The sequence below is a fragment of the Pan troglodytes genome, chromosome X (assembly GCF_028858775.2).
Source record: "Pan troglodytes isolate AG18354 chromosome X, NHGRI_mPanTro3-v2.0_pri, whole genome shotgun sequence".
Taxonomy (NCBI): domain Eukaryota; kingdom Metazoa; phylum Chordata; class Mammalia; order Primates; family Hominidae; genus Pan; species Pan troglodytes.
In genome coordinates, this window is record NC_072421.2 from 132,000,604 (window position 1) to 132,015,004 (window position 14,401).

The 14,401-nt window shown below is 45.5% G+C and overlaps 3 non-coding genes across 3 annotated transcripts; all 3 read right to left on the reverse strand.

Annotated features, from left to right (window-relative positions):
- Positions 1-12,557: 12,557 nt before the first annotated feature.
- Positions 12,558-12,634, reverse strand: MIR450B (microRNA mir-450b). The gene has a single exon (NR_035806.1). It is a non-coding gene; the product is annotated as a microRNA mir-450b (primary transcript).
- A 79-nt stretch (positions 12,635-12,713) lies between these two features.
- On the reverse strand, positions 12,714-12,803 carry MIR450A-1 (microRNA mir-450a-1). The gene has a single exon (NR_035804.1). It is a non-coding gene; the product is annotated as a microRNA mir-450a-1 (primary transcript).
- A 77-nt stretch (positions 12,804-12,880) lies between these two features.
- Positions 12,881-12,979, reverse strand: MIR450A-2 (microRNA mir-450a-2). The gene has a single exon (NR_035805.1). It is a non-coding gene; the product is annotated as a microRNA mir-450a-2 (primary transcript).
- Between the last annotated feature and the right edge of the window lie 1,422 nt (positions 12,980-14,401).

Here is a 14,401-nt window from a genome sequence, read left to right on the forward strand (position 1 = left end):
TGGTCGAGACGGGGTTTTGGAATCTTATTTAAATTCTTGTTTTTGAAATGTACACAAAAGGTGACTTGATGTGGGCTTTCTTCATTCACTCTGTTGGGCACGCAGTGTTTTTATTATTTGAAAACTGGAACTTTATGTCTTTCAGCTTTGGATATTTTAATGTATCATTTCTTTGATAATATTCTCTCACTTTTTTCTTACCCCCTTTCTGGCACTCTTACATCACATCTGGAACAATCCTCTAATGTCCTTTTCCTTTTCCGGTCTGTTTTACTGTTCTTTGCCTTTTTTGTTCTGCTCTCTGAGTGGTATCTTGAACCTTTAATTTCCTAGAGCTCTTTCTTGTTCTTTAAATGCCCCTTTTTTTTCTTCTTGGTGAATAAATAAATTATCTTATGCCTCTGAGAATATTGTGGATTTCTAAGAATTGCTCTTTGTTGTTTGCATTCTTTCTTTTTCATTTGAGTTTCTTTTTTTCTATTTGTTTGTTTCAACCTTACAGGCCTTTTATTAGTGTCTTGGCCAGAGCCAGGAGTAGGGTGAGGAAAGCAGAGAGCCCAGGGTGCAAAATGTCAGGGGTCCCTCAGGCTTGGGTCCTGCAAGTGCAGGGTTGGCAATTGAGAGTGAAAGCCTCCTTACGTTTTGCACTCAGAGTGCATTGCTTACCTCACTGATGTCCTAGCCCTGGGCCCTGATCTTGGCTGTCCATACTTAGGGTTGAGATATCCATAAGATGACTGGAAGTTCTGTGGCATGAATGGGGCCTGTCCGCCGGCTTCACTCTAAAATGATTGGACCATGCTGGGCGCGGTGGCTCACGCCTGTAATCCCAGCACTTTGGGAGACCGAGGTGAGTGGATTGCTTGAGCTCAGGAGTTCCATACCAGCCTGGGCAACGTAATGAGACCTCATCTCTACAAAAAACACAAAAATTAGCCTTGCATGGTGGCGCGTGCCTGTAGTCCCAGCTACTCAGGAAGCTGGGAGGGGAGGATCGCCTGAGCCCAGGAGTTTGAGGCTGCAGTGACCCCAGATTGCACCACTGCACTCTAGCCTGGGTGACAGAAGGGGACCCTGTCTCAAAAATAAAATAAAATAAAAATAAAATAAAATAATTGGACCAGAACACAGACATTTAATTATGGCATCTCCAAATGTAGACTATCTTAGTTTGGGTTCCTTTCAAAGCAGAGGCTGAGAAGAGGATTTGAGAACAGGTGGTTTATCTGGGAGTTGGTCCTGGGAAATTGGGGAGAGGGAGCCAAGAGAGTGAGACGGGGAAAGAGGAAAAGCCAGTAAAAAGGTGCATTATGAATGAGGTCATCCCTGTAGGAAACAGGAGGCTTCCTTGGAAACATCCACAAGGCTTTCAGAATTGTCCACTGAAGAACAGGAAGCCAGAGCCTTTAAACCAAAGCCCCCACCCCCATCATGGAGGCTTCTCCCTGGGATGAAGGGAGAATGGTTTAGTCTGCTGTTAAAAGTCAGCCAGTTAAGAGAAGGCCTTGAAACTGAAAGCAGAAAGAGACTTAATGCTCCCTCAAGGGCAAAAGCTGTGCTGCCTGCATGAGGTCAGGCTGATCTTGTAGAAGACAGTGCACTTCAGCAGCTGAAATCGGTGGGGCTCAAGGGGAAGGGACAAGAGGTACTAGAGACATCTGCTACGGAGAGTAAAAGCCAGCCTACTCCTCAGGGCAATAAGGTGGTTTCCAGGGAGCTCAATGGGGAAGGGCAGTAGGGGTGGGGATGGTGGGGTTGTCATGCGTTTAGACTTTTACTAATTGTCCCAGTTTTCATTTGACACGTCATTCCCATCCTCAGCTGTGTTAACTGTGACTAGGATCGGGTGTTCTAGAATTCATACTAGTCCCACCCACTCTGCATATTGATGGCCTTCTCAGCCCACTTGGGCCAAGATTTGGCCATGCCAGGCTGCCCTCCACATGTACGCCCGCCCTCTGAACCCTGCTTGGGCTCTGAAACAATGCTCCAGGCCACCCCATGGCATGGATACCCTATATGCCCCACCCACACTCTGACACCCTATGCCAGGCTGCCCCCGACCACATGGGTGAGCTACTGACACCTCAGGATCTGACATCAAACACTAGCCCACCCTCCTTCCCCGGTTTGAGCTCTGACACCCCAGGCCAGGCTACCCATTGGCAGTAGTGTCCTCAGCTGGCTTGGCCTTTGACAGCCACACTGAGCCCCACCCCTGACATGGCTGGCCTCACCTCGCTCACCATGCCGACCCCCAGTGCGTGCCTTTCCCCCCCCCACACACCCTTTTTTTTGAGACGGAGTTTCACTCTTGTCACCCAGGCTGGAGTGCAGTGGCGCAATCTCGGCTCACTGCAACCTCCACCTCTCAGATTCAAGTGATTCTCCTGCCTTAGCCTCCAGAGTAGCTGGGATTACAGGCATGCACCACAACGCCCAGCTAATTTTTGTATTTTTAGTAGAGACGGGGTTTTGCTATGTTGGCCAGGCTGGTCTCAAACTCCTGACCTCATCAGGTGATCCACCTGCCTCAGAGTGCTGGGATTACAGGCATGAGCCATTGCTCCCGGCCGCCTTCTCCTTTTATCTCAGGTTTGGAAACCTGCAGGAGGCCACCCCACACCCCTGGCAAACACCCTCCTTACTCCACTTGGGCTCTGGCTTTGCATGCCGAGCGGCCCCTGTGTAGATGCCCTCATGACCCGGCTCATGTCTGACACTGTCTTGCCAGGCTGCCTCTTCAGGGAGATGCTGACTCCCTAGCTCCGCCTCTGACTCTCCAGGACAAGCTGGTCCCCACGTGGACATCCTACTGGCTGCACTTGGACTCTGAGTCCCTCTGCCTGGCTGCCTCCGGCATGGATGTCTTCCTCACTCTGCTTGGGTTCTAGACCTCACATCAGGCTGCCCCTCCACACGGATGCCCTCTCCTCCCTGCTCAGACTCAGATAGTCCCCAGCAGACCATCCTGTGTGGATGCCCTATACACCCTGCTTGCAGACACCATTCTCGACCTTCTAGGGTCCTGTTTTTTTGAGATAGGATCTCGCTCTGTCGCCCAGGCTGGAGTGGAGTGGTGCCATCAAGGCTCACTGCAACGACCTTCCTGGCTCAAATGATCCTCCTACCTCAGCCTCCCAAGTAGCTGGGACCACAGGTGCAAGCCATCATGCCCGGCTTATTTATTTATTTTTGTTTAATTTATTTATATTTGTTTGCAGAGACGAGGTCTCATTATGTTGCCCAGGCTGACCTTCTAGGTTCTAACACCTGTGCCAGGCTAGCCCCATGCGTGGACGCCCTCCTCAGGCTCTGTATGCCACACTGGGTGGCCCCTCCACACGGATGATCTCTTCACCCTTCCTGGGCTCTTACTCCCTGCTCCAGGTCATCCCCCTGTAAGGCCATCATCTTCAACCCACTCAAGCACAGACTCCCGTGATGAGCAGACTCTCCCGACCCCCATGCACTTCAACTCCCTCCTCTTGGTTTTGTTTTGTTTGTTTGTTTGTTTGTTTTTTAGATGGAGTCTCACTCTGTTGCCCAGGCAGGAGTGCAGTGGCACGATCTCAGCTCACTGCAACCTCTGCCTCCCAGGTTCAAGCAATTCCCTTGCCTCAGCCTCCTGAGTAGCTGGGATTACAGGTGCCTGCCACCACACTCAGCTAATTTTTATATTTTTAGTAGAGATGGGGTTTCCCCATGTTGCCCAGGCTGGTCTTGAACGCCTGACCTAAGCAATCTGCCACCTTGGCCTCTCAAAGTGCTGGGATTACAGGCGTGAGCCACTGTGTCCAGCCATTTATTATTTTTATATAAGTATTTTAAAAATATTTAATATTTTAATTTAAATATTTAATTTCTTAAATTAATTATTTAAATTAATTGACCCTTCCAACATATATTTATTTTTCCCCATTTCTTCTTACTGTGGTTATATTTATATGGCATACAACTGACCATTTTAACCATTTTTAAGTATACAGTTCCCTGACATTAAGCGCATTAACATTATTGTGCAACCAGCACCACCATCCATCTCCAGAACCTTCCCATCATCCCAAATTAAAATTCTATACATATTAAACACTAACTCTATTCTCCCTCCTACCCCAGCCCCTGGCAAGAACCACTCTACTTTCTGTCTCTATGAGTTGTGCTACTCATATGGGGACATAACTCTTATAAGTTGAATCATGCAATATTTGTCCTTTTGGTTCTGGATTATTTTACTTAGCATAATGTCCTCAAGGTTCATCCACCTTGTAGCATGTCTCAGTTTCCTTCCTTTCCAAGGCTGAATAATATTCCATTGTATGGATATTTGGTTCATCCATTCACCCATCAATGGACATTTGGTTTGCTTCCACCTTTTGGCTAATGGGAATCGTGCTGCTATGAACACCGGCATACAAACATCTGTTATAGAGCTTAATATCGCATCAGATTTATGCTACAACAAATGATAAATCCACATTGGCAAAATGTCATCAAAATGTATACATTAAATATGTGCAATTTTGTATATCAATTATACCTCAATAAAGCTGAAAAAATTAATACGGGCAAGAGGGAGTGTTCTGCTTATCAATTGTGACATAACAAACCACACCCAAACTTAGTTTGTTAAAACAACAATGATCATTTCTTTTGCTCACAAATCGGCAGTTTGGGAGGGGTGACTTGCGATATCCGGGATCTTAACTGGAATGACCTTCACCACTGAGGGCTGAAACAGTTAGGGGCTGCCCAGCAGCTCCTTCTCTCCAAATCGTAGTCTCAGGACCTCTCCATGCCATTGCTTCATGTGGTTTCTCCAGCATGATGCCCGTTGAGTAGGTGGATGCCCACGTGGAAGCTCAAGGCTCCAAGAAGCCAGTGGAAGCTACTAGGCCACTTTGGCCACATTGGGCAGCGAGTCACTGAAGCCAGCCTAAATTTAAGAGGAGGGGATGTAGACCCCATGTCTCTATGGGAGGAATGTCAAAGAATTTGTGGCCATCTTTAATCCACCGGAGGGAGGTCTGTTTGTCTTGCAGGTGCTCCACTCTAAAGAATATGAGTATCTCAGGCAAACAGAGCTGCCCAGGTTGAGTGCCAGTAAAACTGCCTTTGCAAAATTATAACTGAGGAAATTATGACAGTGAAAGAAATCAGACCTAACCAACTGCATCTTGCTTCTAACCTTTAAGCTGTCCTTGTTCATTCCTAGGCATAGGCCAAACTAACTTTGGGAAGGAATTCAGTTCATGGTTTGACTCTGAAACAAAATTGATAATATCCCTTTCCCAAAAAGACCCCTTCTTGCCTGGAGACCAGTCTGCCTTTGCAAGACTAACAAATTAGCTACAAGATTAGAAATTACATTTGGGGGTCATGCAGCCTCTGGCTCCAAGAGTCTGAACCTCCCCAAATTGGTCCTGGGGATAACGTCACTATTGTAAAACCTAAGATGAGTGCTTGAGCTATTTTGCAGACCCTGCACTCAATGGATCAGCTGGCACCACCCAGACCAGTAATCTGGCTCAACCAGTTCTGCCATCACACCCAGGAACAGAAGACAGCAAGAAAAACACACCTCGACCCCCTATGATTCTATCTTCAACCTGACCAATCAGCACTCCCCACTTCCCAAGACCCTACCTGCCGAATTATCTTTAAAAACTCTGATCCTTGGCTGGGCATGGTGGCTCACGCCTGTAATCCCAGCAATTTGGGAAGCTGAGGCAGGCAGATCACCTGAGGTTAGGAGTTTGAGACCAGCCTGGTCAACATGGTGAAACCTCATCTCTACCAAAAATGTAAAAATTAGCTGGGCATGGTGGCAGGCGCCTGTAATCCCAGCTACTCAGAAGGTTGAGGCAGGAGAACTGCTTGAACCGGGAGGCGGAGGTTGCAGTGCCTGGGTGACAGAATGAGACTCCATCTCAAAAAACAAACAAATAAACAAAAACTCTGATCCCCGAGTGCTTGGGGAGACTGATTTGGGTAATAATAAAACTCCGGTCTCCCGCACAGCAGGCTCTGCGGGAATTGCTTTTTCTTCATTGCAATTCCTCTGTCTTGATAAATCGGCTCTGTCTAGGCAACGGGCATGGTGAACCCATTGGGTGGTTACACTAGGAGCAGGAGTAGGATGAAGCCACAACTCTGGGGAGACAGAGGTAGAAGAGGAAGATGGAAGGGTGATAGGATGAGGGTGTTTTCTCTTTTGGTTTCCCCTGTGAGGTAGACTTTCACAAACTAAAGCCACTCTGAAAAGAACCATGAAGCAACCCTTTGCTTCATCTGCTAGACCTGAGGTTTGTTCATGTTTGTCTTTGAATTCTTTCTGGTCCTGGACCAGGCCCGTGTGCCTTCCCAGTCCTGGAGGTGCATAACGGTGCTATTTTGCATACCCATGGTGTGAAATAAATGGAGATAATACCTGTGTCTTGTGACAGGCTGGACTGTGGCTTTAATGCTTCATGTGCCAGAGAGTGTGTGGGAGCCTGTTGCAGTTGAGTAGACAAGACTTTCTGGAGTTCTCTAAGGAATATGTTCAGTTCCAAGTGACAGAGCATGGAATTGCAACATAATACTGTTTTTTAAAAAATGGGTTTTTTGTTGTTGTTGTTTGTTTTGTCTGTTTTTTTTAATACAGATGAGATCTTACTTTTTGGCCAGACTGGTCTCAAGCTTCTGGCCTCAAGTTGTCCTCTCACTGTGACCTCCCAAAGTGCTGGAATTATAAATTGTGAGCCATCGCACCCTGCCACAATGCTGATTTTTTTTTTTTTTTTTTTGAAACAGAATTTCACTCTGTGCCCAGGCTGGAGTGCACGGGCACAATGTCGGCTCACTGCAACCTCCACTTCCTGGGTTCAGGTGATTCTCCTGCCTCAGCCTCCTGAGTAGCTGAGACTATGGGCATGAGCCACCATGCCAAGCTAATTTTTGTATTTTTAGTAGAGACAGGGTTCCACCATTTTGGCCAGGCAGGTCTTGAACTCCTGACCTCAAGTGATCTGCCCATTGCAGCCTCCCAAAGTGCTGGGATTACAAGCATGAGCCATCATTCTGGGCCATAATGTGGTTTTGATTGTATAAATACTTTGTCCTATATCAGGAATCTCTTCAACTGGGCTGTGACGACAGCCCCTTTAATATCCTCTAAACAAATATGGTTACAATATATTTTATCATGGGACACTTTTGAAAGTGAAATGAGATGCTACTAATAATTATGACAATAAAGTAGGCCTAAGCCAGGACTGTCCCAGGAAAAGGATTAAGATGGCCTTATCCCCAGGCCATCTATGTGCTCAATGTCATCAGTCAACCTGGATGGAGCACCCGCTCTGCTGTGCCGGGAACAGCGCTGGGCTCCATGACAGATTTGGGGGTGAAGAAGGACCTGGTTCTTGGTGCTTCCTGCGGATTTGCAGGAGGCACACCTGTAAAAATGGACATGAGCCAGTGTCTGGATACTGGGTATGGCAGGAGGTCAGACGAGGTTCAGTATGAGTGGGGTGGTCAAGGCAGTCCTCAAAAGAAGGAGGCACGTGGAATGGGTCTTGAAAGATAAGTGGAGGCCGGGCGTGGTGGCTCATCCTTGCACTTTGGGAGGCCGAGGTGGGTGGATCACCTGAGGTCCGGAGTTTGAGACCAACCTGGCCAACATGATGAAACCCTGTCTCTACTAAAAATACAAAAAATTAGCTGGGCGTGGTGGCAGGCACCTGTAATCCCAGCTACTCGAGGGGCTGAGGCAGGAGAATCACTTGAACCTGGGAGGCGGAGGTTGCAGTGAGCTGAGATCGCGCCACTTCACTCCAGCCTAGGCAACAAGGGTGAAACTCCATCTAAAAAAAAAAAAAAAAAAAAAAGGTAGGTGGATTGGGGCAGGGAGAGGGAAGCCTTCTCTGCAGCTCACATTGTTCCTATCAGTGGCATGTGGACTCCATGTGCAGACATGTGTGGGTTCGAGGGGAGAGGAATCCAGTGCTAGGTCGGCCTCAAAGCCAAGCAGCAGTGCAGCACACGGGCAGAAGGCAAGAGAGTGGAGCAAGCCGGGAAGGCTGAACCAAAGGACCCAGCCAGGGAAGGATGGGAGGGCAGGAAGAGCTGGGCCTGGAACACTTCCTGGAAGCACTTTATTTTCCTCCCAAATTGGGTTTCCTTCCAGAGTCCTTGATTCAGTAGGCCACCTTCTTCATGAGGGTATTTCAAAAATTGAACAAATCAGAGTGCCAGCCACTCTGGCCTTTTTGTAGTCACTGCTTCTAACTTAGCCCAGCCTCAAATCTAGACATTTGTGAAAGATCATGTGATTCCTCTCCTGAAAATATTCAAAGCTCACCCCCCAGCCCTTGTTTATAGTAGTCCTCGGGCTAACATGCAAAGTCTCCCTCTTGTTTATAGCATAGTCCTTAGGCCAACATGTCAAGCCTCCCATGGTCTGGTGGGCAGCACTGTTCCAGTTGCAAGTGACAGAGACAGAGGCACAACTCAATGTGGTAGGGAAACGCCACAAGAGCAGGGTCTTTGTCTCTTTTGTTCACCGCTCTTTTTCCATTCCTAGAATAGTGCCCAGCATTTAGAAAGTACTTGATAAGTTTTGCTGAATGAATAAATGAGACTAGCTTAAACAAAAGGAACAATATGTGCTCTGGTCACTGAGGGACAGGAGTGGAGCTGACGCGAGAACCACCTGGGTTCAAGGACTCAAGCAATGTCATTAGCTCTCTCTCTGTCTCTGTCTCTCTGTCTGTCGTCTCTCTCTTTTATGTGCATGTTTTACTTTTTTATGTGCATGCTGTTCTCATTCTCTCCTGCTAATATTCCTCGGGTGAGAGACATGGCAGAGCAGGGTCGGGGAGGGCATAGCCATATACAGCTTTAGGTTTAGAAGCCACAGAAGAAAGGGAGGCTCTCTCCATTTCAGCATTGAACATAAAAAACAAAAACAAAAAAACAGGCAAGGCTGAGTATGGTGGCTCACCACTGTAATCCCAACACTTTGGGAGGCTGAGGCTGGAGGATCACTTGAGCCCAGGAGTTCAAGACTAGCCTGGGCAACATAGTGAGATCCCATCTCTAAAAAAAATTAAAAACTTAGCCAGGTGTGGTGGTGTGCCTGTCGTCCCAGCTACTCAGGAGGCTTAGGCGGGAGGATTGCTCAAGCCCAGGAGTTCGAGGCTGAAGCGACCCACATTCACACCGTCACACTCCAGCCTGAGTGACAAACTGAAACCCTGTCTCAAAAAAAAAAAAAAAAAAAAAAATCCCAGGCAAGTACTTTGAGTGGTTAGGCTGGGGTCACGTGAACTTTCTTTACCACAATCATTGTGGAAGAGAGGATGGGATACTGTGGTTTGCCTGACCTAGGTCACGTGCCTGGTGAAAGGCTCAGCAGTTTACAGAGATGGGCAGCCCTTCCAGAATCCCATGATTGCAGTGGAGGAGGGGCAGTTCAGCAAAGGAAAGAGCCAGGGAACTGTTATCAGAAGACAAGGAGTGCTGGCAGGAAAAACAAACAGCCAAATGCCTAGAGACCAGTGCACAAATACTCCCTCAGAATGAGACTGGAGTGGGAGTCCTAGGACGGCCTGGAGGGGCCTGCAACAAACTGGAAATGATTTTGTGAGGTCTCAGTTTTATCTGTTTAAATTTGTGCTTGTTTTTACAGAAAAACAATGCTGTAAATTATTTATTATGGATACCAAGCTGTGCTCTAGGAAATTGTGCCATCTATATTCTGTGGCTTTTGGCAACCCATGGGACACTGTCTTATACCCTCAAGGGCTTGCATAGCCCACGTTGAGAAGGAAGACTTGACCTTAATTTCCTCCAGATTGCCCTGTGGTGACACCACATCCATTCCTCCAGTGCTTATGTCATTACCCCCTGCCTGGAATGTCCACCCCTGTCCTCTCTGCCTCTTCTGGCCCCACCTATCTTTTTTTTTTTTTTAAAGAGATAGGGTCTTGCTTTGTTGACTAGGCTGGAGTGCAGTGGCCATTCATAGGCATAATCATGGCGCACTGCAGCCTGGAACTCCTGGGCCCAAGTGATCCTCCTCCCTCAGCCTCTGGCGTAGCTGGGCCTACAGGTGAACACTACCATGCCCAGCCCCACCCACTTTTGCAGGTGCTCATCAAGTCCCATATCCTTCATAGAGTCTTCCCAAGTCACTCCCTGTGTCCTTTAGACACAGTATATTACAATGGAAAAAGCCCTGAAGCTCAAGGTTCAAGTTGTAACATTGCCCAATTCTCTGCATGACCTCTCTGCGACTTATTTTCTCTCTCTGCAACTTGGTTTTCTCTTCTGTAAAATGAGGGGCTGGACTTGTGTAAAATGAGGGTTTGTACCCTGTTAACAAAGGGAAGCCCTCGGCACCTTCTGCACCTGCCCCTCTTCAACCCCTCTTGGCTTATTTCCAACTCTGAGAAGCAATCTCTGTACTGGCCAAATTCTAGGACATTTCACTGGTTCAGAAATTCAGCCCGGCGCAGGGGCTCACACCTGTAATCCCAATACTTTGGGAGGCTGAGTTGGGAGTATCGCTTGAGCCCAGGAGTTCAAGACTAGCCTGGGCGATATAGTGAGACCCTGTCTCTCTGTCTTTCTCTATATATACATATATAGAAAGAAATTCAGGGGCTGAAGATTTTTTTTTCACTGGTCAACGAAAGGGGCTTAAGATCAATGCTCAATTTGGAATGATTGCTCTCTCGCTCTCTCTTTCTCAGCCCTAGAGGCGAGACCTCCCATTTAGAAAGGGGTCCCTCCCACACTCTGCCCCTATTCCATACATTTTGTCCAGCAGGGACTAGAGTGAGCCCTAGGGGAAAGGAGGCCACTTAGATGGTTGCTTAGCAAAGCAGATTCTCTGTGTGGTCTGACCTGGCTCAGACGAAGGTCAAAGCCTCAGCTGATCCCTGCTCTGTACCCAGTGGCAGACAAAGTATTCGTGTGTTCAAGGTCTCTCTGGCTCAGTATCACCTTAACCTCCGCTTCTCCCCTACCCTCTCCTCTATCCACAAGTAACTAGCACAGAGGTAGGCACCCAGTAAATATGCTCTGATTGACAGAGTGTGGCAGATAAAAATGCTTATGCTCCTTAAAGAGGAGTACACACATTTAAGCATGGGGACCAGTTTGGTTGTATGATTGTATGTTCTTAAGCAGAACAAGGGCAGGGCATCAGAAAATTGGAGGAATGGTCTCCTGTATCTTTGTAAATGGATATGTGTATATATATTTGCCTCACAACTCAGCTTCTCCTTTAAGGAATATGATGGATCTATTTTGAAAGTAATGTCGGCCGGGCACGATGGCTCACGCCTGTAATCCCAGCACTTTGGGAGGCCAAAGTGGGCGGATCACGAGATCAGGAGATCGAGACCATCCTGGCTAACACAGTGAAACCCCGTCTCTACTAAAAATACAAAAAAATTAGCCAGGCAAGGTGGCGGGCGCCTGTAGTCCCAGCTACTTGGGAGGCTGAGGCAGGAGAATCGCTTGAACCTGGGAGGCAGAGCTTGCAGTGAGCTGAGATCGCACCATTGCACTCCAGCCAGGGTGACAGAGCCAGCCAGACTCCGTCTCAAAAAAAAAAAAAAAAAAAAAAGAAAGTAATGTCTAGTCATATGGACTTGCTAGAGTGCCAAATATGTCCTTGGTGGGGGAACAGTTTCCCAAAATGCTACTAAAAAGATAGGAAGGAACTTAGATCCTCCTGTAATGTGTCTCTGTCCAAATCAGTGCCACTGAGGAATGCTAAAACCTTGGTAGGTGCCCTTCAGACCACGGGCCGGGTACGTGACCAAATGGTTCCATCTCTTACCAGAACAAGGATCGCCTAAATTGGGGTGTCACGTGTTCTGCAACACCAGAGTTACTATGGAGCTCAGCTGAATTTGCGGGAAAATGCAGGGGGGGCTTTACCCGCATCTGCAAGAAGTTGGCTGAGTGGAAATAACCTAAATAAGGTGTTTTCCTGATTTGGGCATGTCTCAAACTGGCCAATGCGTCTTGAGGCCCTGGGCGAGCATCCAAGTACCACCTTCCTGAATTGCTACTAGAGGAAAAGGAGCCTGTTTCAGCTTTCTATACTTCTTTAAATGTTACTTTGATTAGACATAGATAGCAGTTTGTTTACTAATATTACTATTATAACTCTGTCGTGGTTATATTTTTTAGTTATACTTTCTCTTTTCTTTGCCAAGAGCAAATGAAAACACATTTGCACTGCAGATCCAACTGAAGTTGTACAAAGGTTTCCCAGATATGTTTGAAAAAGTATTCTAGGCCCACTGCTGGCCAAATAGGAAGCCTTCCCCCACCCTTATGTCAGGGGTTCATGCTTTAAAAAAAATACAAACTCTTTTTAAAAATAAAATGTTTTATTATTGCTATAAAAGCAATGCATTTTATTGTTTATACAAATATTACTTGGAAAATACATAAAAGTATAAAGAGAAAAACAAACATTACCTATAATTTTATACTATAATACTGTTACAAGTTTTGGTATATTTCTTCCTAGACTTTTCTCCATATGTTGATACAAAACTATGGATGCAAAATGATCCCAATACACTTATATTACATATTCAGGAACATATTGCAAAAATAATTCTGCATCTTACATTTATCACAGAAGTAAACCACAGATAGCCGCTGTTAGATTTTTTGCTTATTCCCTCCATCTTTTCATCTGTATATTGATACAAAACTATACATGCAAAATGTTCCCAATATATTTATAGTGCATATTAGGAACACATCGCAAAAACAGTTTAGTATCGTTTTTGATTGCCTATAGTGACACAAGTCAGCAATAACCACCTCTAGACTTTTGGTATACTTCCTGATAGCCTCTTTTCCCCATATTATTGATACAAAACTATGAATGCAAAATGTCCCCAATACATTTATATTACATATTAGGAACACATCGCAAAAATAGTTTAGCATCTTTCTTTGGTCACCTTTATACCACAACTCAGAGATAATCACAATAAAGTTTTTATATGTTTCCTCCTAGCCTTTTATCTGTATGTTGATACAAAACTATTCATACAGAATGCTCCCTATATACCTATATTGCAGAGATGGGAAAATATTTTGCACCTTTTTTCAATCGCTAAATGTTTTATCAGGAGCACATTCTCATGACATGAAAATTACTTTCAGAAACATTATTTTACATGAAAGCATCCTATTCTATTGTACTAGCTAGCTATGCTGTATTTTATTTGTCTAATCCTTTGTTGTTGGTCATTTAGGATGTTCCTAACTTCCATCCTTAAAATATTGAAATGAACATCTTTATGCATTTTTTTAACTGGGGCTTTCTGTTCATGTAGTTTTTATGGTTTTTCTTGACCACTTGTGTGGACTCAACATACTAAAAATGACCCTGCATCTGTAATGCTTATAGCAAAGTGTTTTCCAGTTGTTTGCTGGAGCATAAATTCTTTATTTTAGCATTCTAGCACAAGTATAAAATCATATACCTTATGTAAGTTTCAATTCATTCAACAAACATTTAAAGCAATAAAGACACAAATAAAGACATTCCCATTACACTCCTATGAAAACACAACTCATCCCCCCACCCCATCCCATAGCAACCCCTTTCTTCTTTGCTTAGGGCCCACTTTCCTCCTGATCTTTTCATTGATTCGTCTTGTAATACTTACCACATGTTTTGCTATGAAGATGAGTGGCTCCCAGACCTTTCAGTTATCAATCTGTCACAAGTGCACACTGGTATCTCGTGACATGATGATCCCCGAGATGTCTGAGATCTGTGCATCCTTGACCGATCCCAAATTTCTGTATCACCCATGACCCCTAAAGACTTTTTAGAGAATTATATTTTGACAACATAACAAGAAAACGTGGCATCACACACACACACACACAACCATGAAAAAGTAGAGAAAGAAGAAACTTCAGCTCGAATCCCACCACCCTTAAGTAACAAGTATGTCTGTTTTGCAGGTTTCCTCCAGGTTCTGCTCCTATTTTTCAATCATGGTGTCCATGTGATTTTGTGGCCCTGATTTTTTTAAGTTGATATCATAAGCATTTTCCAGGTTTCTGTATATTCTCTATCATTATTATTTGCAATGGCTGAAAAAGGTTCCATTGAGTGAGTGACTAGATTAAGTCAACCCCTATAGCTTGACACTTCATTTGTTTCCTTAAGATAATTTGATTGAATCTACAGAAAATAACAAACATGGGACAGAGGTTTAAAATGAATTTAAATCATGCTTTTTTGGTTTGTGCAGATTGACTTGTACACGGCTGGGTAACTTATAGTCACTATTTAGTAATCCTGGGGCCAATCTTGGGCCTCACCCAGGAAGTGTCCAATGTATAGGCCAAAGCTCATCAT